Raw genomic sequence first — 18742 nt, 5'->3', positions numbered from 1 at the left:
GCTATGTGACAGTTTTAAGACTGCCAACCATGACTGTTTTTAGAGTCAAGAGAGTCTGATAACTTTCATGGACTGATTGGGGAAGGACATTTGCCTCCTGGCTGGTGCTTTGAGTGGAATCAGTATCATCATGTCACAGACTTTTTATTTATTTATTTTAAACTCATTCAATGCAATTGACATCTGAAGACATTTTTTGTAACCCAAATATTCACTGCCAACCCTGACCTGCCTCTCTGGACAGTTCTCTGCCAGAACATCCTCTCTGTTTCCTCAGGACTTTCAGAAGAATCCATTATTACTGAAAGAGTGCTTTTCTTGAATAACTTCTAAACCAATCATGATATCAATGTGAATCCAATTACTAAAGGATTGTTTTCATGGTTCCGGAATCTGAAAATATAGATAAAATAAATGTAGGGCAATTATTTTTGGTGTAAGTCACAATATAATAGAATCAGTATACTATTAATCCCAGATGTAAATTCCATCGGCAACATTGCTCCTCGCAAAAAAACGTGTAAATAAGAATTGGACAGTATGCACATAGTGTATTAATATAAACGTATAGTAGTAAAAAAATATAGAAAGCAATAGAATGTTACAATGATGCTTCGTATATTTTAATTTCCCTTCTATGGCGTTCAGCTTTTGTAGGAGGCACTGAGGTCTGCGCTGTGCTTTTTCTAGTTTATAATATTTTCACATGATTCTCCAGTTGTTGGGCTCAGGCAAAGCTCGCAAATATGTCCATCACTCACAAACACTCCTGTCATTAGTTTGTCTTGTTTTGTGTTTTTTAATAACTGCATCCATGTGTAGTAAGGTGCAGAGGGTTTGTGGAGTGGAGTAGAGGGTCTTTCCTTGCAGTCATAGGCTTCTACATAGGTTATGAAAAGTAGCTGGCTTTGCGCTGCATCACAGCCCTGCACCAGACTTAGTTCCAATGTCAGTCTTTTCAAAAAAGTAGTCCTACAGGAATACGAGGGCCCCATTACTGCATCCAGACCATGAGCTTGGAGCAGCGGGGGCAGTAAAACTCTCATCTATGACCAGCAGTAAAACAATCAGTGAAAAAAAAAATCAAAAAAGACACTGACAACATAGCATTTAGAGCAATAATAATAACACCCTTTTCTGCTTTTATTGCACATAAACCTGATTGATTCATTGCCTGGAGGAGGAAGCACATGGAAATGTACTTTGTCACACTGTGTGCGACCGTGGCGTTCCAGTTTCCAGTTTCATGCAGTGCCAAATGTGTCCCAAATTGAGGTGGATGGAAGGTAATATCTGTAATATCAGTGATGGAAGTACTATATGACTTTCCTAATATGTGCCATTAAATCACAACCTATTTCAAAGCTTATAGTGACTGAGCAAGTGGGTAATCTGTCTCTCAGGGGGACGCTCTTGCGTGTAGACACGGCTGTTTGACAGTTTACGGTCACGTATGGTCGCCGCTGTGGATAAATCTCAAAGCTTTCCAATTATAGCGGGATACGTCCCAGCCAGGCACAATGCCACGCGTCTTTCATCCGATTTGTCATCGTTCACCACATTATTCTGTTTAATAACTGACATTATTAATAGTGAAGACCCACGGGTGCCGTGATGCCGTATAAATGTTCCTTTTCCCTTTCACCAGTTTTAGCAAAGGACTAATGTGTGGCGTGGCCAAGTCAATAAAGAAAAGTATTTTGTAATGACATGAGCCATTTTGAGTGGCTTAACTCATCATCATCATCATCGTGTTCTGGTGTTCTACAAAGATTTGGATCCCACAATGAAGAAGTAAAGAAAAACCACAAAGCATACTAGAAGTGGTAAAATCTGACACTTTATATAGATCCGGCACAAAACTGAGTCGGTTTGGAACATCAAACAAAAGCCTGCATAGCTCCATGCAGCCTTTATCTCGATACAGACGCATCCACAAGAGGACAGTGGCAAGTCAAAGTTTGAGACAAGTTGGTTTGTTTATCTGTTTGTCTGTGTGTTCGCAAGATAACTCAAAAGGTTCTGGAGGTGTTTTCAAATCAAAAAATCATATCTTGCAAAATACGAATTTAATTCACTCACCAAAAATCATAAAGGGGTCCAATCTGCACTATCATGCAGAATGTCTTCTGGATCTGATCCAGAATGAGATCAGGAATAAATAAATATTTTTTTAACATTAAACATTAAACTCCATTAGTCAGGGTTGCTATGGTGACTCTTGCTGCAGGTTGATTTCTGCTCCTGCACAGCTGCGGAGGCATCGTTGAACTGAACGAGACGCACCTGTTCCACATCTCACCTAATCAGCTCCTGCCTCTTTGGACCCGCCTCTCTGGACAGTTCTCTGCCAGAACATCCTCTCTGTTTCCTCAGTGTTTTCAGGTTCTCCCATTCTATGTGTCATCCCGTATACCCCAGTTCTGTCTTTAATATCTGAGGGAACAGAACCAGGTGAAATATTCACAACAAAACAATTTAGTTTTTGGACCCTTTCAATAATATCTCTCTCATTACCTCAACAAAGGAGGTTCTGTTTCTACTGCCTTCACCAAGACACTGTGGAATTAGTAGTAGACGAACAGATTTGTTGTATCTCCAGAAGCTATGGATCTAGATCCAGAAAAACCCGCCATTATTAAAAGTTTTTTTTTTTATCTATAAACACAATATCATTGCAGGTCTATTAAGAAAAGCTACACTTAGTGACACTTGGTGAGTTTTAGATCTGAAATATAAACCATAATGGCAATCAGGATTGGTTTTCTATAAAACCCCTCAGTGCAGGATTCAAACCACCAACCTTGAGGTTATTGGATGACCCATTCCACCATCTAAGCCACAGCCATCCCAGTTTGCCATGCATGGTGTCATGTCAGATACCAAGAACAATTTAGAACCGTTTGATGATGATCCAGATCAACATGTGGATGGTGTAAATCTAATTATGAGGGAAATGAGCTGCTTGGTGGAGGTCAGCACTTTCTGGGTGCTTTTCCAGCTTATAAGTAAACCACCGTTTGTCTGACATCCTGAGTTCCCAAAGTCGGCTACATAATAAACAGCCACAAACAAATATTTCCACATGGCATGTATAGTCAAATTCAAGTTTCCAAACTTGCAATGTGCACATTTTGAAGCCGAAATCTTCGCTTCAGCCTGCTCAAAGCACAACCCTACCCCTGAGAGGTACAGCTCTACCAGATGAGACCTCATAAGAGAACGCATAATCTCTGCTGTATTTACCTGCTGCCTGGAAGTTGTTTCTCCCACCTCACACAGGCTGTGCACAATTTAACTTTTGAGGGACGTATCTCCTAATCCAGTTAGGATATTTGGGTCTCCGGAGATTTTAAGCGCTCCAAATATATATTTTTCCCAAAGAGCTAAGAATCCATTAAAAAATGGTTTCCCATTTTTATAGGGGTTTAACAAAAATAGTGATTTTTCTCTCTTATCTCAGAAGAAAGTAAATCACAATTAACACCACTTACAAATAGACGACCTCTTACTACGATCTGAGAACTGAACCAAGGTCGTCGCAGTCAAAGGCAAAAAGTGTAGAACCATCCGCCATCCCGACCACAACAGCCTCACTTTCCACTGTACTATTTCTATGTCAAACCGCTGCCTGTTTCCAGCCTTGCCTCCTTCGTGTAATCATTTTATGGTGGGAAAATGTATTTCTCACTTGTACAGTTTAAGATCTTGCACTCCGCCTGCCAAATGTTCGGACTCAACACTCACAGGCTTGTCGTAGAATTTTATCACTCACTTGGAAATGATAACAGCACATTTGCTGCTGATGTAGGAGAAATGGACGAAAATAGAATGGGATCCGCCCCCGATAAAAACAAATTAAAATGAAGCTAAATTTATTGTATAACATTTATCCACAGAGGTAGGTATGAAGGGAGTTTTTGGAGGAACGCTGCCAAGTTTGCCTCTTTAAATAAAACATGGAATTGTATTGAAATGCAGGCTCTTCCTGGTATTTGGTCTCTATTCAAGTCGTTCTCAATCACAAGATGCAAACATACGATTCAATGTGGTTTCGAGGTTAGCATCGGTCGGCAGCATTACGACTCAGCGAAAGGAGAAAAAAAGGGGGAAAAAATCAATCGCTGAAACTCACGCAGGACTTCAAATTGACAAGTTAAATCTATCATTTGTATTCTCATCTGATAGAACATTGCATTTAAATTAAATAATGATAGCCGGCACACAACCTTGTTGAAATATAATATTCTGAGAGCTAAGTGGCGTTCAATCCTCTGTTCAATGTTAAAATCATAACAGTCAGCCAGTTGGCTAAGCTTGCCTGTCGATATACATATTCAACTCGGTCTGAATAAACATTCATCGCCGTAAATCGAACTAAGATTTTATCATAGACAAACACACATGATAAAGAACATGTGGAAAGCTTTAAAATATCTAACCTTGCATGACCTTGAGCTCACATGGAATTCTCCCAGAAACCTAAAAGATTGATGCTGTGATTAAGGCTGGAGTCCAAATGGTCTGACCGAATAACGGACTGGACAAGTGGAAGTGCTTGGTTCGCCTTGCTCTCTCCATCCAAGCAAAGGTTTGGGCTGGAGGTCTGTTTCCTGGGTCTTGACTGGATGCCATAGGAGCAGGATACAGGAGAAAAGCAGGTCAATGCTGACTGTTAACGCCACGATTTAATGATTGTGGTCTGAAGACTGAAGAAAATAAAATTTTGCTAAGGTTCACAAACTTCTCTTTGGATGCTCGAATGCATCCTCCATAAATCCTTAAGTGTTGAAAGTGGGACATTAAAGTAAAATGTGACATTCGGTGGTGAGCTGGAGATCCCCACCCTACATGACTGTGTTATATAATAACAATAATAATCAACCGAGATATTGAGGAACAAATTTTGACGCTCCATTGACTGTAATTACACACAAGAAAATGTGTGTATGATTGTTCACGTGTTTGTCATCGTGTCTATTTGAACAGCAGAGACAAAAAAAACAAGGCTTTCTTGCACCGTGAAAGTATCTGCATTTCGGCTTCCACACTGACGTCAGCATAAATGTGAGGTTTTCATTGATGCCATTGAATGGTGACTCATCCAATGAGCTGCAGCCTCATCTCCCGGGGATGCTATAGCATGCCCAAGCACATTTGTGTCGGCCCATTACATCAAGTAAGTGGTGCATTATCTTATTTGATGTGATTTAAGCAAGTGCCTCCACTTGAGAAGACAGAAATTATAATAATGTCTTGTCCACAACCGATGGTAGTTGAACAAAAGCCAGCTCAAAGTGGCTGTTCTGAGGTCAGATTGAAATAAAGTATACCCAAAGGGATGTGGTTAAATTACGTGCACTGGAGGACTTGGCTTGATATGGAAAGCCCAAAGTACACATAATAACAACAAGAAGCATCATCGGGGTTATTTAAGTCCACATTTTACAATGACTCCATGCAAGATCACCCCTACAGATGTACGCACACCTCACAGTCTGTCCTGGCTGCCTCACATATCTAGCTCTCTCTCTCTCTGAGAAATCATCTTCATTTTTAGGAGGAAGATAACACCTGCCGGTCTCGCACTAATCGACCAGCTGCTTTAAGTCAAAGTAGCACATTGACTTGTGGGATTTGTCCCTTGTGGCGGCTGGATAGATGATCCTCGGAGAAGTATGTTGAACTCCAGGACGCAAGCCCTGCTGTGACCAATATATAACCCGCCATGAGTCATCGAGCCCCCACATGCATGAGGATCCTCTCCATTATACTATAGGTGCCTCAGTCAGGCCCCTGGAGGACAAGGTTCTGAGTGTACCCTCTCATGATTATCCTCAGATGTTTCTCCTCTTCCTCAGGGACAGCAGAAGGATAGAGGAGAATGGTAAAGTAAAAAAAAAAAAGAAAAAAAGAAAGAGACCAGGAGAGTCAGTCGTCTCTTGAAGGCCCCGGGTGTTCCATTTGAAGCGCTGCTTCCTGAACCAAGGCCACTGATTTGATTTGTCTGAGGTGGAGGTACATTTCAGGGGTGCTTTATTCACTCAGGGGATGTTTGTCTGTGTGTAAGCGCACATGTGGAAGTGAAATATCGGGGTTTGATCACGAGATCATAATGATCAATCAAAAAGACTGATAAAAATCAATCAGGATTTGATGCATGGTCCCATCTCGCTGCCCCCCACAGCGATTATTGCTATTTCAGAGCGCCGGGAATTCTTCGGAACCGCAGCTCGGGTTCTTTCCCACCATCTAGTCCAGTGTGGCTGAAGTGAACCGCAGGGGGTGATGAGGACAGTCTGGCTGACCCTTACCGTGTAGGAAGGTCCCTTCAGGTGCCAGACACTCCTCTCGAAGTAGAGATCAGAGGAAAGGGAACTGAGCTGTTGAAAGTAAACACATTAACAAGGAACTTTTTTCTGTTGCCCTTGGGTTTGTTGGATTTGATTAGAGTTGAAAGTACATGCAACCACAGATTAAAAAAACAAAAAAAACCCTGCTGGATGCAGAAAGATGTGGTCTGTGTTTGAGACGTCGGACCTGTCCAAAACAAGTAGAGAGTCCGGCCAGAACCAGAGCTCAGACATGCACAGGACACGAGGAGGGCTAGAACTATTCAGTCATGTCAAATACCTTCTTCTGTGTAAACTATATTGATTTCAAACTTCTTATCTTTGGAGTTCAGACTCATTTGCACTTGTGCTTTTATGTGTTTTTCATTAATTCATTGTGCTAATTATTTTATTTAGAGGCACATTTCTGCGTCCGTACATTTTGATATATATATAATATATTATTGCATATATAGTGTTGATTATTAATTAGTTAATCGTGTGAATTATATATCAATAGTTCCTAATCTGTTTAGTTTTTGTTTGTTACATTTGCAGCATTTATTCAATATTTGTTAAGGTAAAACAAGATGGTAAAAGACTTATATAGCGCTATTCCTCCTTTGCGGTGCTTGAAACTTTTCAATTTGGGCTCACATTCACTCGTTCACTCTCCAGTGGGCGACTGCTGCCACGCAAGGCGCTTCCAGGCCCGCTGGGGGCAATTTGGGGTTCAGTGTCTTTCCTAAGGACACTTCTCAAGGACAGTCACAGCTGGGATTTGAACCACTGACATACTGATTATTGGACAACCCTCTTCACCAACCCACAAATGACAACTCTACTGCCCCATAAAAAATATAATCGCTTCACAACAAGAAATTGAGATGAGGTGAGATGAGATGAGAAAATAAATTATTTTGCCATGGATTACTCCTAAATTGCAGTAACAATACAAACAACACAGCATTAAATATTAGTGAACTATAAAAACAAATCTAATCAAAAAGGAGTCAAAACAAGTTGCTGATTGCTCATTGTGCATGATTATCAATGTAAACAAAATATAAACAAAACTAAATTAGTTCACTTTAAAGTAAAACAAATACTGATAGAACTACATTCCACTTTTGTAACGTTGTTTTATAGCCACAATAGTGCAGCGGTTAGCATGTCGCTCCCACTCGTCAGCACTCCTGGGCTGACTCTAGAAGTCTTCTGGATGGCGGAGGCAGGGATTGAATGCACTGTGTGCTCTGAGGGGCTACATCAGGTGTGCCAAATGATTGTTTTGCCAGCTGAAACCCGATTGGCTCAGCCAGGACAGATCTTTCAACCATATCTTGTATGGTAGTAATGTATTTCCACCGTGTGGCTATAATGGGGCACATTTCTATGTCTGTACATTTTAATAATATATTTTTAAAGGTACACTCAAGTTCACAATTGGAAACAGCGTCAATGTTGCAAATTCACTTTTGTGTATTTGCATCATGAATTAGCCCCTTAGTGGGCTATGATTAGAAAAACAGATCCGCCACTGCATCCAGCCGATGACGTCATTACCAAGAACCAGCAAATAGCTCCTCATAATAAACCTCAACTCACACATGAGCTACTATTTGGTTATTATTGAACACTGGACCTAAAACGAACATCATAACTGTCATGTATCTGGCCTCATCCAGCTTGGATACTTTTATCATTATTAAGGAGTGGACTGATTTGCCATTAGGACCACCGGGATCATGCTGCATTCCGCTCAGTGTGGCATAACAGCCAAGCCTCAGCGAGGGAAAAATACCTCCTGATGAAAGCGCATTGATCCAAGAGTGTGACTTTATTACTGATTTATGCTTCCATCATTCAATTAGGGCACTGTAAAAACAAAGAAAAAGAGCTACAGAAGGAACATGTTGTGTTCTGAAACTGACATTGTTTTCCTTGAGTCTGTAATATCTGTTTCAATGGTATCCTGAACATAAAAGTTCTCGGGTTAGACTTGTGTTGACCCAAATTCCAGTCGAGGACATACCGGCAGAGCAGCAGTAAAACGGCGTTAACTTCAACATGAAGCCTTCCTGCTCTGAGACCTGAGATTCAATGAAGGGCTGTGACAGCTGGATTTATTTCTGTATGGTCAGGAAGTAAAGCTTCTCAAGCCCAAAACCTGCCCGTGCTGTTAAGTATGAAACCGTCTTATCGTCGTTGCAGGATTCAAAAACATTTTATTCATTATTTTATTTTTATTTCTTTATTTCAATCCTGTTTGAAAGGTTTGCTTTGCATTCTTGCCTTGAAAAAGATAATCGCAGCGTAATTCGGTCGTGTTGAAAGAATGAACTGTTGCATCGAAGAAACCGCAAAACCTTTGTGTGTTTTGTCGCGGCGGTGGTATTGACATCGTTTAAATGCGAGATAAATTACGCCCGTTATAATGAGTCCAACCGTCCACAATCTGCAATATATACTTTTTTCATTCAAATACCAAAATAATGAACATGTTATGTGCGTTGTAGAAATGAATGAATGTAAAAGTCTCAAATGCCATGTATTTTTGTTATCAATTAATTCTCTACATATCCAATGCAGCCACTGTGGATTTATTAATCAGGTTGATGAATCCAGTTATTCACTGCTTTCTGCCGGTCTCTGTCAGGTCTGCCATTCCCAACATGATGGTGTAGTTACACAAGCTTTGTGTGGAATCTGTGGCAGGGCTGCTGGGCCTACGCTCGATTTCACGAGTGTGTTGCAACACATGTATGTGTGTGTGTTTTAAATGGACATTATTTTGTTCTATTGCTACACCATAACGAATGTTGCTTGCATTGAGATTTACAAAAACAAGCAAAATGACAGTAGAGGAAGCATCATATATTATTCAGAGTTTCAGACAACATTGCAACTGCTACCACCACAGTGCACGTTACGCTGCTCCTAAAAATACCCCCACCAGCAGCAGCTGAGGAGTTTGTTGGCTTGTCATCACACTAACTCTCTTAACTTCGGCATCCGTATGAAGCTCTGGCTTCTCACTCGACTGGCTGATGATGAGTGACAGCATTCCTGATTTCCAGTATCTGGGGCCGGCCCAACAAGAGGAGGGGCTGAGATGGATCAGGGCATCAGGGCATCTGGTGTGAGACAGGCTGGACCCAACGGCTACGAACAAATCACTGCTCTTCGGCTCTTCTCTTGATTCAGTGGATAGATGGATGGATGGATCGATCTGATCTAAAGTTAGTAAAGGGACAACCTTTGGTCTGTCAGTTTGAATAATGGTGGTCTCCTTGTGTCGAGGATGCAGCCAGGCTCATAAATCTTCAGGGGCTGGCCCCGGCCCAGTGGCCCCTGCTTGGCTCTCTTTGCCTCTCTGAATACAAAGGTAAGGAAGCTTAGGTCAACTCTGCAGCAACAGATTTCAAACTATCCTCTGGCAGAAGAGTTCCAAAGTTTATACAACCCACTGATCTAGCTGTAATTCAGAGGGAGCACACGGCTTGATAACACTCCAGCAATGTATCAAAAAAAAAAAAAAGAACTGTAACCGTGTTGACGCACGAGGGCAAAGTAGTAATGCTCTGTCAAGGAGCTTAATAGTTTTGGTTTTTAAATCCCACTTGCTGAGACATCTTGGAGGAAAATCAGCCCAATTTGGACTGCAGGGAAACTGGACCAGTCTTAATCTTGGACTGAATCATAGCCTCCACAACAAAACAAATTTACATCAATGGTTTATTTTCCAAAGAGAGAGAGAAAAGAAGAAACTTTCCAGTGGAAATTATTGACAAACAGTCACCAGGAAGGTAACCTTACCCTTGTGATGAAGAGGCATCGTCCAGCATATGTATGTGTATTATTTATCCAGATCTTTACATGTGTTGAAATGCTTTATATAGTGGTCTTAATGCAAGCAGGCAGTGCCAATTGAGATTATTGAGCTGGACTAAAGTGTCTCAGTTGCCAAAGAGAAGTTAAACTTCATTGGACCTTGCAGAATTTGATAGCGTCAGGAAGAACCCAAGCTTCTCTTTCTCTGGCTGTGGTGCTGATGCTCCTCTGGAACTGCTGATACGTAGCTACAATGTCCAAACCGGTGTCAGTAATGTAATTCTACCAAAATCCTCTGTGATGCTATTATTTGGAAAGAAAGGCAGTGAATCGTTTTACTATGTGTTCTTCAGATGTGGAAATTGTATTCATTAATTGAAATCCATTACTGGAAAAGAAAATATCATCTTAAAATAAGGCACAGATACTCAATTATAAGTGGCATCAATAAAAACATGATTAGTCAAGGGGTACCAAACTATCAAATGTAAAAGTGCTCTTAATTCACAAAAATATATTTTATGTCTTACAGCCTTTGGTTTTTGCACGTTACAGTAATGCTTATGCAGCATTCTACTATTTTAGCTGGTCGAGATGGTTCTACTCCACGATAGAATACTCGTTTTCACAAATCTTTGCTTCTTTCTTCTCTTCTATGGACTTCAAACTGCTATTTAAATGCAATTCTAACCTCCTTTCACCATTATTTAGCAGAAATATGTGCCACACCACACAACAGAGTTTCCCCCTTATTTCAAGAATGGCTGTTTAATGGGGGAATGACGCATCTTGCAAAGTTGCCATTATGCCCATAATGCATTTGATTTGTTTGTTTGTTTGTTTGTTCTAAAGGGTTACAAGCAGATAATGTTGGGAAGAGCTAGTTTCATCTTCATCTATGTCTTTATATGAAGTTCAAACTGTTTTTTTAAATTTATTTAATGTTTTAATTTGTATCTATGTAGCTAATGCTATTGCAAGTTTCCGTACAATAATTCATTATAACTGATCAGATGACCAACTGCCTGACTATTTAGTCATAATAGGGAATGCTGTGTAAGTTGGTATGAAATGGCTAAATATTGTTTAGCATTTAGAAAATCCTTTCTATGGTTAAGTCGCAATAACATGAACAGGCTAAGCATTTCTAGCAGGCTGTATGAAAACAGCTAAGTAGCTAGTAGGTATTCGTATGCTTCAGGTATGTTGTCGTGTATACACATATATATATATATATATATACAGTATATATATATATGAATCTTTGTCTTTGGAAAAGTCGGAGCATCATTTCAGCGTGTTCCCACACTCAACCTGCAAAAAGATGTTAGTCACTTAAAATTCACAGTCAATAAAGTAAAAGTAACTTCCAGTAGGACAGTACTTGAGTAAATGTACTTAGAAAGTGTGGGTATTTCAAACACAGTTATATGTGAAATTATGAGATCAGCTGTCTGAAAATGAGCACCTAAAGGAAATCAGGAAGAACAAGAGAAACCTGAAGGGAACCCATGCAGATTGGGGGGAGAACACGCAAACCCCACAGAGGGTTTTTGGCTGTACACATTTGCCTGTGGGGACAGTGACCCCAGAACCTGTACAGCCGCAGCCAGAAAGAAATGCAATCAGCTGCAACTAAATCTGTGTATAGCTGCAGGTGCATCGCTACCTTTTACATTGCCACATTATATTTCACCTTGTCATTTCATACTCCTATGCAATTATTGATTATAGACCTTTAAGGGGCACAGTGACGTGTGGAAGCATTCTTATTCTTGCTTTGTTGTCTTGTCTCGATGTATAGAATTATTTTGTCGGCTGTGTGTGATGCATAACTGATGAATAATTAAGTATGGGCAAAGTGGATGACTGCCAGTACAGACTGTGATGCATTTTGTTTTTGTACACTTCAATTGAATATGAAATATTGAATGTGTTGCAATCAGATACCCTGAGCCTGCCTGGAAAAAACGTCCCATGCAGCAAACAAAGCTAAATAACAAGCTTTATCTCACCTTGACATAAGAAGAATACGTGCTTAAATTAGGCTCTATGGTCTGGCTCTCTTATAGACAGAGGGAAATCTCGCAAAATCATATCCAACACTAATACTGAGCTGACAAAAGTAATTGTTCTACTGATTAGTTCATGATTTGGCCTGATAGATATAAAGATTTATATGTTATAATTATAACCTACGATATGATAGACTGAAGTTGAAACCATAATTATGGGGATGTTTTAATGTTCCAGAAATAAAGAAATGCAAAATTAAGAGTTCTGCTGCCCACAGTCCAGATGAACAAAGTGTCCATTATAATTCTGACATCCGTACCCTAAAGGTTCCATATGCAGAATGTATTTAACTATTGAGGACCCAAACGCATACAATTATATGTTTCTGCTCTTCTATCAGTCTTTTCGCTCCACCTCGAAGTTCCGACTTTCTCTCCACATGTTTTTTGAGCCTTCAAGAATAAAGAATTATTTAGATGGAGAATTGTCTCCCAATTAACATTTATTTAAAAAATAAAATAAAAAATCTAGACCTGGAAGTATTGACAGAAACTGGCTCCACGTTTTACACTGGTAGGAACTGTATGAATAAGAGATTCTGTTTGGTTTTACTCGGAACTACGTAAATGTCTGAGAAATGCTGCCGTCGCTGCCAGCAAACTGGAGAAGCACTCTGTCGTTGTGCCGTAGCCCATGTTGTACGAGCTCCAAGCACTGTGGAATGAGGAGTCGACTGCTGTCTGGAAGATAGAGACTGAGTGGAACCCATCACTATTACCTTGGCTGTTTGTGGTTGTGCGCTTACCATATCCCTCTCCCCACGAGCAGATGGTAGCATCACTAGTCTGCCAAGTTTACGCTGAATGTGTGTGTGTGTGTGTGTGTGTGTGTGTGTGTGTGTGTGCACATTGAATCCCACGTGGCAAGAGCATGGTGCAGTTCATTGCCATCACACGAAAGGCTACTTGAACCTTGAGCCTTATGGCCCAGAACAGAAGGTGTGTTTTTGTGTTTATTACAGATCACGTTGCAGAGAAAATTCTGTGCATGCATGTGAGAAAGTATGGAATATGGTCGCCTCACTATGGTGCAATAGGAGACAGCAAGTGAACAGAGGGGAAAGAAATACAGTCAAATATGTCCACAGACCACTTCAAATGTCAGATCACATCTCTTGCTGATGCAGTGATTAGCACATATCATATAACAACCTATTGGAGGCAGTGACGACTCCTGAGTTTTTAAACCCTTTTGTGTTTGCCGGTTATCATAGCTATAGAAAAAGTAACACCCCCAGAAACAGCAGGAGGTAGCAGATGGGTTGTAGAACCACCAACCCTCTAATAAAGAATCTATGCATGTCTGGAGCATTTAAGAGCACATATGGAGGGTATTGCAATCAATATTCATTGTGAAAAAGGAAAACCTACTGCTGGAGTGGGAATGGTTTGTAGTTAAGCTGAGGATCTTGGCCGACACTGAGGAATCTGCACTGTTTGTGTGGTTTTGACCGAAGCACACCCACGTAGCCTACCGCTGTAATAACAAAGGGGGTTCGGGTTGTCTCGTTGTGTTTAATTTCACATACATGACAGACTGAAATGTTGATATAAAAAATAAAAAGTCATTTCAACTGTGATTAATTCATCTCTCTAACAATCTACACTGGAATCACTGCTACAAGTCAAATTATTCAAACTCATTGTATATTAGGGTGGTTTGTAAAATGTGCTCTTCATCAGCTGCAATATCAATCAACTAACCAGATTTTAATGAATCAAATTATTCAATATGTTTCCATACAACCAGCAATGCAAGTTTTTTTTTCCTATCTGTAACACAAAATGTTACTTTTACTAACAACAGCAGTCTCTAAATGACTCCGACCCCTCGTATGATGGGCATTCGCTACACTTTGTCCTGGGATAATGTGCTGCAACCACCTTCTTCAGATCTGGTTCGGAGCTACCGGAGCCAACTTTAAAACAGTTTAAAAGAAGAACCTTTGTATAAATGTGGGGCTTAACAGAAGCATTTGGAGACTCTACTGCTACAGTAGGTCTATGAATGTTGGTACCGCGTAAATCTGATTTATAGAGCACTTATGGAGGATGCTATTCAAGGGGATAATTAATTTTGAGGCTGCAGAAAATGTATTACAATTTTAATTAGCATTGTGTTGCAAGGATTTAGTTGAACTGTTCTTGTGTCCCAAACATTTCTAATAGATAGTAAATAGTATAATTAGCCAGAAAAGCGCTATATAAATAAAATGTATTATTATTATTAGTAGTAACCCGAGATACCTGCCTTTGACCAAAATGGAGGAATCCCTTCTTCTGCATATCTCCAGTGTTTGGTGGGTGCCGGGCTCAGGAGATGATGACATGTACGTCCTCGGGACCGAGAGGACAGGTTAACAAGGCAGATGCATTTTGATCAGGAATGCAAAGAAGAGCCCTCCTCATCCCCCCCCCTTCAAATAACCTACGAGTCGTGCGATCGGTGTTCTGGCATATGGCGACTGTACACCTCTGACTCCAGCGTCGTAGTAAACTTCTGTTTACCATGCCTGGATGCTATCATTCCAGAACACACAGAGGAATGTCTTACAGAGCCTAAAAAAGAACATTTGATAGCGTGTTTGTATTCGTAAATCCATGTAAAGCTTGGCCTGTGCAACCCCAAACCTCCTGTACTTCCACACACTCCCAGTCGCTTCCCTCTCAGGATATAAAATATCCCTCTGTGGTTTCCATCAGCATTCACCCAGGAAGCTCAATCAGTAGTCAATTCTAGTTTTCCCTCCTTTTTGCAATTAGGCCTGAGTCCTTGTGTGGGGTAAACTAGTGCATTCTGGCTGAGAGGACAGTCTGAGAGGGGATTTGCGGTTTGGGAAGCCTGTACTGGAAAGAACAACTGGTGTACCAGAGCCAGCAACTTGCCCATTTCTGATTTGACACATGTCCTGCACTGGGACAAAGTTTGCAGACGGGGATGCAGCCGAGGCTCCTGCCAGGGAGCCTGCAGCTGAGGAGTCAGCGCAACAAGCAGGCGGGAGGTCACAGAATGTCCTGCTGGAAGAAGATGGCAGAAGTCTGGAGCCGGGCTGGACAGGAGTTGTCGGAGAGCAAACATTGGCTGAAGCCAATATTTTTAATTCCACAGGCAAAAGATCTTTATATTGTTAAAATGACCACATTCTGCAGTCTCACACGCACACTCTAAATTAAGCTGACACAAAGGCAAGCCTGCACATTGTCTGCACAATCATAATCACACTTTCATAACCGCAAATTTCCTTGCTCTCTCTCTCACACACACTCACACACACACATTTTTTAAGGGATGTTCTCTTGCCTTTAGGAAATTGTTTCCGACCATGGAAGCTCAGAGAGAGAAAAAAAAGTTTGCGCCCATGCTGGTGCAATTGTGTAGAGGGAAAAGTAAGACTATATCAACAAAGAGATATTGTGCAGCGACCAAAGAAATATCACTTTGCCAGATGACCTTACTGCTTCATGTAAAATGCTTGCATTTTTCTTTCCACATAAATATCCCACCTCCATCAGTATGTAGTGAAGCAGTTTAGATGCTGTGACTGGGCTGTGTAGGCTTGATGAATGCGATGTGGTCAGCTCTCAGAACTGCATCCAAGTCACAAAAAAAACAAAGAAAAGGAAAAAAACTTTGATGAATGCATGCTTGCCAAACATTATTTTCACATTATTTCTTATTTTCTAATTTTATCAGAGAAGCAGAGCTAATTTAACATGACAAGCCAAGAAAATCTATGCAAATACAGCAAAATGAATGGCTGTGTGTGTGTGTGTGTGTGCGCGTGTGTGTTGAATTGAAATGGATCAAAGTCTTGGAAAGCTCTCAGGAGTCACAGATTGATTCATTAATGATGAAGTGCTGCATTGACCTATCATGTCTCCTTTTTGTCAGATTTTATTTGACTGATCGTCTCCGGTCCAACATCTTCCCCTTGTCCATTCCTAGGAAAGAGGAGGAGGTCAGGCCATCCCTGTTCGTAGCCAAAAGACTATTTCATCACCAGACCTGGTTGTGTGACTCGCTGGGGCAGGATTTAGCTCTGCATGCCTCATCCATCTTTAGCCCCCCCCTGCTGAAGCGGACAGAGATGGATGAGTTAGCTCGAGCTCTCCCTTTTCCAGTCACTCCCTCACCTCGGGAAACTTGCTTACCCCTGCTGTGGTCCTGAGTATCATCAAGCAGCCTGCTCCTCTTTCATGCACTCCTCCTCCCTCGGCTGCAGCCTATTCCTCCAGCTTCACCGCGTGTCCATGTAACAAAACATGGACGCGCTCTTTGTGACATCATAGGCCAAAAGCCACTGGTTTCTGAAAAGCTCCAGCCATCAGCTTTTTTGGCATTACCTGACTACATATCATTAACTAATCAAAAAAACATGAAGAAGGTTTAAGTATTTAAACATGCTTTTGGCTATGATAATGCATCTCATTGTGAGTCCCCATTAAAGTGCTGCGCTAGATATCATAACCCCTCTGTTTACAGGCACGTGATGCATAGTTGTGGTGCCGAGCAGGGTTGTGATTGAATGGGCCAAATGGAGGAAGACAGGCCATCAACAAAGTAGTGCAGACTGGAAGTTCTGGTTCTACTGAAGGTCTGGGAAGCATCGGAAGAAGTTAATCCATCCATCTTCTTGAAGACAAGATGATCACAATCCTCTCATCTTCATCCTTTTATCCATCTTGCAGGTAATGGGTGCTGCCCCTTCTGAAGACGTTTAGTAAAAGCTATGCCCGGGAGACGATGGACAGGTGACCCTGTTAGCGCTGCCATTTACAGATTGGACTGATTACGACCCACACTTAAGTGGACCTACGTTCAGCACTGAGCGACTAAAATACTGAGCAACGTCCTCACAATGGCAAATTCATGTGATTTATTCACAAGGATAAACAAACAACACTAAATGAATAATGCAACAGTAAATATCCCGATCTGAGAGGGACATTTACAAATCTGTTGCCCGTGCACAGATCTGATTGGACATGGACTGATTTGTAATAATGGCCCACCATGCATACAATAGCTAAAATGCCATGCTCTAGTCTGGACCTGAGCAGTGGACAGACTGACCATAATCCAGTCTAGACTAATGTGGTGAACTGAGGGCCTTGCTTCACAGAAACCAAGTCAATAGCTTCTTGCCTCTTTCCCCAGCACTAACCAGTTTGAGCTGCCCACTGCAGATATATGCAGAAAATCTCATGTCATATTGATTTGAAGGAAAACATTTTGCAGGGACAAACCTGGACAGTTATTGCAGTAAGGTACTGTAAAAAATATTTAAGCCTGATAGTCTCCACGACCTGCCTGAAAATATACGGCTTGCAGATTCTGTAACTTCTTTTAAAACACTTCTGAAAACTTATTTATATAGACTAGCTTTTAATTGATGGAGTCCTGTTTTAATTACTTTTCATTTGTTTTATTTTATTTTATTATTTTTTTCACATTGTTTTATTTTATGGTTCTTGCCGGGTACCTTGTCTCATCAATTGTGCCTTGACACCACTGTTGCTTTTAAACATCTGTTTTGCATTGATTAATTTTTGTTTATGTATTTTTCGTTTGTATGATTCATGTTTATTTTTTAGTCTGTAAAAGCACTTTGTGAATTTTATTTCTAAAAAAGTGCTATATAAATAAAGCCTATTATTATTATTATTATTATTATCATGTGCTTTGATGTGTAAGCTGAAGCCAAGACTCTGTACCATACACTGGTGTAAGCTTACTTACAGCCCATCCTGTTCAGCGAGCCTGGCCACCGTTGGGAAACCAAGGACAAGCTAACTCTTTCCAGGGATAATCGCTCAGAGAATCCAGGACATCACTGAATCGTGAATCGACACTCAGAGCTGAGTCAGCGGGTATAGATGTTTCTCTCGTTGTCTTCCTCCGTCTTTGGGTCGAGCTCTGACATCGAGGTATACACTTGGGACAAAGGTCGAATCGACTATCAGGAGATGGAGGTCTGTGTAAACGTTGAGGTTTATTCAGTCAATAAGACAGTGGGGACCGGGGGGGGGGGGGGGGGGGCAGCCTGTACTTCACTTGGCAAAGGACGTATGGATAGCACAGCTGAACTCGAGGGAAATGTTTATCTGAATGAATGACTGATACACGGCAGATGTGACCGTCGGCCTCAGCACAAGGTGCCTGCAGACCTGCAAGAAATTCATTACATGAAGGTAAAGTCTAAATGGTGTTCAATGCACAGGGGAGTTAGCCCACGTCCAGGTGCGTTGTGCCGCCGCTGGTTAGGGTCCATGGTTTTACTTCTTCTCCCAGACTACAGATGGCAGTATCGCCTCAGTCTACTTGGCAGTGGATACCAAGATCTCATATTGATGGCCCATCAAACTGGTTGTTAAGCTTTATTACCATTTCATAAACCCTTGCAAGTAGAGGCGTATTTAAATGGGAGCGCCAAGATCAGCTTTCACCCCATTTAATCCTCCAAAAGAGCCTCATTTAGACTCGGCATTTATCCAGTAAAA

Source organism: Brachionichthys hirsutus, unplaced genomic scaffold (assembly GCF_040956055.1).
Source record: "Brachionichthys hirsutus isolate HB-005 unplaced genomic scaffold, CSIRO-AGI_Bhir_v1 contig_473, whole genome shotgun sequence".
Classification (NCBI taxonomy): domain Eukaryota; kingdom Metazoa; phylum Chordata; class Actinopteri; order Lophiiformes; family Brachionichthyidae; genus Brachionichthys; species Brachionichthys hirsutus.
This window is presented reverse-complemented; position numbering follows the sequence as displayed.